Source organism: Meleagris gallopavo, chromosome 15 (assembly GCF_905368555.1).
Source record: "Meleagris gallopavo chromosome 15, MGAL_WU_HG_1.1, whole genome shotgun sequence".
In the NCBI taxonomy this organism is placed as follows: Eukaryota; Metazoa; Chordata; class Aves; order Galliformes; family Phasianidae; genus Meleagris; species Meleagris gallopavo.
Genome location: NC_139418.1, coordinates 6,394,331 through 6,402,549, shown reverse-complemented (window position 1 = coordinate 6,402,549; position 8,219 = coordinate 6,394,331).

Below are 8,219 nucleotides of genomic sequence, written 5' to 3'. Positions count from 1 at the left end.
GTAATTGAAGCAGTCTAAAGAGCAGATACTAATAGTGCATCAGTGCAGTTGGATTAGAACTATTTTTAAGGAAAACAACATGTTCTTGTGTACTCAAATGTGCTATGAGTTTGAGTCTACTAATAGGATGAGGTACAGGATATTCCAGAAGCAATTCAGCATGTACAGCAGCAACCAGCTGCTCAAAATTCCAGTGAAATTATGAAGTTTAGATGGTTCTAGACACTTCTCTTCCCATTTCTGGAAGATAATTTACATTAAGTTTTTTACTTGACAAATCAGTTACAAATCAAAGTCTTGCTTCATAAAAACACAGTAATTCACATTGGAAAAGACTACTGCACATACATACATCTTAGCTGGGACATAACACATTCCCCTTATACAAGAACTATATTGAGTGTTAGGAAAGCTAATTATGGGATATAAATTGTAATTTTCATTATTTGAAGAATAATTATTGTGACAAAAGATGCGTCAGTATGATTCTACATTCCCTGTGGATAAGAAAACCAAGGCCACCAACAAGTTTACAAATCAATCCAAGCTTCTTGTCACTTTCCCAATTCTCCCTGCTGAATCACATCCTTTGCATGACGGGCCAAAAAGTGTCAATTATCTTTAGTGGACAGGCTGACATCAAGTGCAACACTAGTTTTGTTTTTCTTGTGTTTTCCAACTACTTTTCAATTTCAAAAAACAGGGGTTATTTCAAAGCAGTTAAAACTTGATCTTCCAGATGTCTGAATTATTGAATTTTCTCCTTGGAATCTATATCTTCCCTACTGAAGTTGTACTGATGACATGAACTCATATTTTAATACAAATTAAACAAAAAACCCTTTAGCTTTAGTTTTCCAACTGAGAAAGAAGCACAGAAACACAACGCAGAATAGAAGCACAGAACATCCAGAATTGGAAAGAACTCTGGAGAATCACCGAGTCCAACTCCTCACTCTGTACAGGACTACCAAAAATTTAAACCCTATGTCTGATAGTATCCAAACACTTCTTGAGCTCTGTCAGCTTGGTGCTTCGACCACTGCCCCATGGAGCCCATTCAAAGGCCAAATCAACCTTTCATGAAGAGCTTCCTCTTAATACCCAACCTTAACTTCCCCCTTGGTCAGCATTATGCCATTCTCTATGACAAAAATGGAAATTAGCCTCAGTTCACATAGTGAGGCTAACTATGCTAATTCAAAAATTGAAAAAAAATAAAAAATAAAAAAATCGAGAACCAAAGGTACATCTAGCATAGCAAAATTAACTAATATAGCTTTCTCTTTCGATGAGTCAACATCACTCTAAGAACAGTGGAAATCAAATGTGACTCCTTCTGCTTGGTGTATAGTAGACTTGAGTTCTTCAACTAATTATCTGAACCTAAAGTAAACTCTTTCACCTCATTTAGATAAAAACTTTCAATAATGCTATACATAACAGACACTGTTGATCTTCAACTAGATGAAAAAAAAAAGATTGATTGGATAAGCAGAAGTGGAAGGTTGAAGGCAAAATTCCATCTTTTTTTCATCCAAAACCATAGAAAGAAGTCGTTTCAGAGCCCTAATATCCCTTATCAATTCTGAAGAGTTTCACGGCTATTTTGAGAAAAACAAAAGATTCCCATGAAAAACAATTCAACTGAACCTATCTCGTATCATGAAGTAAAACATACTACTTTTTCCCCTAAGTCTCAGAAAAAGGGATGGAAAAATAGGAGGACCACTATAGAAAAAGCACCTTTGATAACTATTTTGTTACCACGCACTATATCAAATACAGCCATCCTGACATCATCTACATGCATTTATACACACTGTGGTACAAATATCAGACCAGGTGTATATGTTGGCTGAATCCCAGCTAACATTTGAAATAGGATCAGATACGCACCATCAGCGCTATGCATTTGGGTTTCCTATAAAAAAGAGGAAATCTGGTACACTATGTAATATTTCAGTAAGTTCTGGACTGTTTGGAAAGTAAGGCTGTCAGTCAAACACATCTGTCTTGTGATGTAAACTCAGCTTACGAGGAGCTTAAGTGAACTTCAGACAATGTTTGATAAATTGAGTGCATGTATTTTCTTTGATGTATAATTTATAAAGCATTAATTCATAAAGCATCAAAAACACTGTTGAATTCGCCACATCCGATAATCCAAGCGCTTCATTTGCATTGAATTGGCCCTAGAGCCACTGAAGGGTTCATTTGCATTAAAATCTGCATCTACATTTCCAAAAGCAGAGAAGGAGAGTGAAGGAGAAAACAAGCCTCCCTAACAAATGAGCTCTAGTATTACCAGATTTTTTTGTTACAACATAAGAGCACTAGGAGAGAGAGAAAAGGAAGAAAAAACAAAAAACAAAAAAAAACAACAAAACACATGATTGCAGAATCATAGAAGAACACATTGTCTTTAAAATCTGAGAGAAAGGATGAAAATGTTTTCAGCCTACAGTTTGAAGTGTGGCTGAGACTTAATACAAATAATAAATTCCAATTCAATTACAGTTAGCGTTCTTTTACATGAGAGTGGTCTGTACAAGCATAGTATACCCACTCTCAACTACTTGGGTATTGTTTTGTTTTGTTTTTAAATCATGGAATCCTCAGAATTGGAAGAGACTCAAAGATAATCTAGTCTAAATCCCCTGCAGTGAACAGGGAAATCCACAGCTTGATCAGGTTGTCCAAAGTCTGGTCTAGTCTCACCTTATAAGTCTCCAGGAATGGGGCATCAACCACATCTCCAGGCGACCGGTTCCAGTGCCTTACCACAAAAGACTTATTCCTTACATCCAACCTAAATCTACCCTCTTTGAGCTTGTAGCCATTTCCCCTTGTCCTATCACCACAGGCCCTTTCTTTCCCATTGCTACCATTTAGATACTGGAAGGCTGCTATTAGATCATCTTGGAACCTTCTCTTGTTCAGGCTGAAAAACCCCAGCTCTTTCAGCCTGTCTGAGCAGGAGAGGTGTTCCATCCCTTGGATCATTTTTCGTAACCTTTCTCTGGACACGCTCAAACAGGTCTACATCTTTCCTGCACTGAGGACTCCATATCTGGATGCAGAACCTCCAGGTGAGGCCTCACCAGCACAGAGCAGAAGGACAGAATCACCATGACTTGCTGGCCACACTTTTTTTGATGCAGCCCAGGATACAGTTGGCTTTCTGGGCTGCTAGGGCACACCGCTGGCTCATGTTTATCTTCTCATCCACTACTACTCCCGGTCTTTTTCACCAGGGCTGCACTCAATCCTTTAATTCCCCAGCTTGTCTTGCTAGTGGGTATTGTTTCAACACAGGTGCAAGATCCTGTATTTGTTGAACCCCATGAGATTCTCCTGGGCCCACTGCTCAAGCCTATCTAGGTCCCTCTGGGTGCTATCTCATCCCTTGAGCATGTTGACTGCACCCCACAGCTTGGTGTCATCTGCAAACTTGCTGAGGGTGCACTCGGCCTCACCATCAATATCACTGATGAAGATACTAGACAGTATTGGTCCCAGAATTGGCCCCTGAGGAACACCACTTATCACTGAACTCTATCCAGGCATGGAGCCATTGACCATCACTCTCTGGATTTACCTCTTTTGCTCAATCTTGTACATATTTTCTCCTTCTCACTTCACTGATTAAAATATGCGTGTGTGTGTGCATTCATACTAACAAATATCATAAGACAACTTGGTCGTCCCAGAAAACTGGAGTGAAGATACATGAGGTCTTCTATAGAAAGATGGAAAATTTTCTTTTTTAAAATAAAAGGCTATAAAAAAAAAAAAATAGAAATCAGCATAGCCATGGAAGCTCAGACCTAATGAAAATCATTTTAGAGATTAAAAAAAAGCAGAGCAGGAATACTAAGTTTAAGTAAGTTGTCTATAAATGTAGTAAGAAGAATCACAATCCCCCACCTCCCTCACAACTTTGCAAGTTTTTTGAACTTTTAAGTTCAAATTCTAAAAATCGTTGCAGAGTTCCAAAGATCAGTTTGTACATATGCCTTCATTCATCCAGGTAACAAATGCAGGAAAATGCATTTAGGCAGATAAGAGCACAAGCAAACCAAGTGACAATCTGAGCCCTAAAAAAGAGAAAACAAGCAGTAAATACTAAGCCTCTGGCTTGTGAAAAATCAGACACCATATTCCTTCCCTAACTTAAGAAACTCCACGAGCAAAATCCTATTTCAAATTATTAACATTTTACTGTTAGGTAAACTTGTGATAGAATAATGATTTGGACTTATAATTTTAGTCACAGAAAGGAGTTTCCAGAACTGACCATCTTTTTCCCCACATATCATGAACACCCCACAGTTACCATTGATCACCAGCCATTTCTGGAGAGGAGTAAAAAGAATGCTTCTTGTCTCCTTAATTGCAAGATACTTATCGTTGATTACTGGTCTGAAAGTAGTGCCAAGAACACATTGTTCTACCAAAGACTCCACCAGACCAATACCACTGAAAGCAGTCAGCACGTGACTATTGCATGCGGGGAAGGAGTAGAGAAGGGGAAAGAGGTAGCCAAAATTAAAGCAATCCCTTGTACTAATTTATTTCTACTTTAATCACAGAATACAAACTTTAGCTCTTAGTTGCCAGTGTATTCACCTATTCACTTTTTAGTGTTTAACTTGCATAGGTCATTTTTTTTTCAACTATGAAAAAACTCAACATAACATATTTTAAAAGAGGGATAACAAGAAAAGAAGCTGGATACACAGTTTTCAGGACTTCAAAGCAATGTTTTCTTACAGACAGACACGCAGTAGAGATTGCTTGAGGTAAGATATCTTGGTGCAGTACCGACTCATCAGAAGTACTAATAAAAGGGCTGACTTGCAAAATAAAAAGAACAAGGCTGTACTTTAGTCTAAAAAGTAATTAAGGACAAGATGAGGAACACTCAGACTAGTTGAGTTTTAAAGGTGAAAATCCTTTAAGGTGAGACTTAGTAAAATTAGTGATTTGAAAAAAATTATGGCAACAACAAATCAAGCTTTTTCTCTGTGATCAGCACTAAAGTCACAAGTTGTACAAATGATCTTCATCACTCTGTACTTTATATAGGACACAGACAACAGCACCACAAGGTTTTCCGTGCCTTTTCACTGAATCCTCGAGAAATGTAGCTGATGGCACACATACAACAACTGGCAAAGAACAGCCTATCATTACTTATAAAGCTTTAAAGCCAGTGAAAAGGGTATGTTCAATGGGATCATAGCTCTTAGAAGAGACTTCAAGAGTGCTGAAACATTGCAGCTTTTATACAAAAGCCTGAAGTTACGTAAACATAAAACAGTAGGGAAAAAAATAGAGATCTTTCAAATCTCTAGCTAAATTTACTTTCTGAACAACAGGATAGCAGAAGGTTGTACTTATTTTTTTCAGGAATAGAGTTTATTTTCTTCAGAGCGCTGTTTCGTATCCATGATGCAGACAGAACTGAGAACATAGCCATGTCTTCGCTATTGTTGACCAGCGCTTGCAGAAGTCAAGGCCACTCTTCCTCATGCTGTCCCTTCAGCTCAGGCTGAGGTGCACGAGCAGCTGAGAGGAAGAGAAACAGCAAGGACAGCAGACCCAGACTGCCCAAAATGATATCCCATACCTTGAGACACCATGTTCAGATATAAAAGCTAAGAGAAATAATGAATTGTGGTATGTGTCTTTCCAAGTAAAGATTCCACATGATAGAACCCTGATTTCCTGGAAATGATTGAACACCTGTCTGCTAATGAGAAGTACTCAATGAACACCTTAGTTGGCACTGCTCGTGCACACAGATTCTGCTTGGCCTAAACTATCTTGATCTCAGGTCACTTGCTTTCACTCTTTCACCCTTCCAATCCTCCTCCACAACTCACTGAGAAGTGAGCAAGCAACTTTGTAGGGCTCAGCTGGCTACTGGGTTTAATCTGTACATACAACACCTGTACATATGATTAACCAGTTCTAAACATTAAATGGCTTACTCATCTTTCTATACAGCAATGATTGTCTTTTTTTTTTTTTTTAAATGAAGCATTTCAATGCATCAGATGACTACAAAACAAGTATTTACAAAGTAGTTCATTTCATAATAGATTCTTAAAGCTATGTTCTATATCTGCTAGTTACCAGCTAATGTCTACAATATCAGTAGTTGGACCTTTGTCAAACAATATCAATTCTCTCTATGGATCTGTTACTATTGCAGCTTTACCAGCTCTAAGAAGCAGTACTAACAGTTCTTCATAAAAGATAAAAACAAAATGGGGACAAAACATATATAAGATCATGTTAGCATACAAAACATGGCAAGATTAATGCATTAACTAGCTGTGATAAAAATAAGTCTAGCAATTAAGTCCAAACTATGAGAACAGAAAAGTTTCAGAACTTCAGCAGAAATCTGAAATAAGCAGTGAACTCACATTGATGCCATGTTTCTTATAACACCGAATTAGTTGGTTGTTCATTATTTTGCACATCAGAAACAGTTTATCGTTTGGATGCTTGAGTTACTATTTCAGTCAACCACAAGCTGTCAAAAAAAAAAAATTTTTGTCCCAGCACAACAGGACAATGCACTGAAACAAATCCTGTAATTAGAATACTTTAAAGCAACTGTGAAATTTTTATTGAGTTATTAAATAATTGATTTTAATTATCTCAACAAGGGAAAAGTAATTCCTACTTCATGTTATCTCAGCCATTTCTCCTAAACTTCAGCATGATGACTTAGTGCCCAGGTTCTAAACTCTTCATGCAAGCCTTTAGGCACATTCCTGCACCCAGCATAACTTGAATACATACATATTAATGGCAATGACTGCATTTCCATGTACTCCTAGAAAAGCTTGTAGAAAACAAGACTGTCTTTTCCATTTCATTGTGAGGTCAAGGCTGAGACAATATAATCCTCTTCCCCAATTCCCTTTTATTTTTTTTTAATTCAACATATTGACTTTTCTTTTTCTAGTGCACATCAGAAAGACCAGCAGGACTTCTTTCCCCATATAGTATCTTCAATTTCAAGTTACACTACAAAATAAAAACTGAATTCAATCTTTTCTTGAACACAGTTAATACTATCTCGTGTTTCAGCATTGTTGTAATGAGTAACAGTGTTCTTATTAGTATTTTGAATCATCCACATAACCAGTTGAAACACAGTGAACTTTTTTGGAATACTTAAAAAAAAACGAGAACACAAAAAGGAAAACAGAAGGGATTTCAGGTATCAATTTGAAGTTGTTGAAGGAGTTACTGACCTGGATTACTTATGCAAGTCTCTAAGAGGGTCATCCTTCAATAGAATTAATGATTCTCTGCAGTTACTTACACAGAATATTCTCATTCCCAACAGTTCATAATTATTTGCTACCTCAAGTTCATCTGGAAAGTGCAGTGTGAGGTAGGCTTGCTGCGTGCACAAGTCCCCAGCACAGCATACAGCCACTTCATCTTCTGTGAGACACAGCACCTCATACACGTGCAAACCCTTAACAAAATACTTCAATTTGAAAACTAGAAGCCATTTGCATATGGATCAATGACGCACAATGTAAAAAAAAAAAAATTCCATTTTCTGAAAAGGAAAATAATTTTAATAAATGAACATACCTAGAGAATTTCTGTCCAAATAATCTGATACAAAGAGAAATTGGTTCTGTAAACATTTATATAGACCTCTAGGGAAAGAAGAGCTCTCCAAGTGGGCTCCTAGCCTTTCAGAAGCTATGATAAGCTTGTCATAACCCACTACAGAAGTTACTGTTATCCTCTGCTAGCATATAGTATGCAAGGAACACTGTCAGATTGTCTCTAATTTGGTTTTGGTTCACTTACTCTCCATTTTTTCCCATACTGTCACCCCAGATACTTACAGCTCAAACATTTAGGAAGCTCACTTTGAATCAGGTAAAGCATAGCAGTTTACAGAATATTACAAAACCGACAAAGATGCTAAAAAAGAATTTGAGAACAACTTCTCAATAAATCCCTTATTTTCTTGGAAACTCTTCAGTCTCCATCTGTGATAAAGAGATTGTCTTCGCCTTTCATAGGTAGGAAACTAGTCATGGTTTCAGGGGAAACAAAAAAAAAAAAAAAAAAAAAACAACACACACACACCACTCAACTACAGCCCACAGAACTCTGTGCATACTAGTATTCTTTTCCAAGGAAGACTTAGATGTTACAGAGAAATG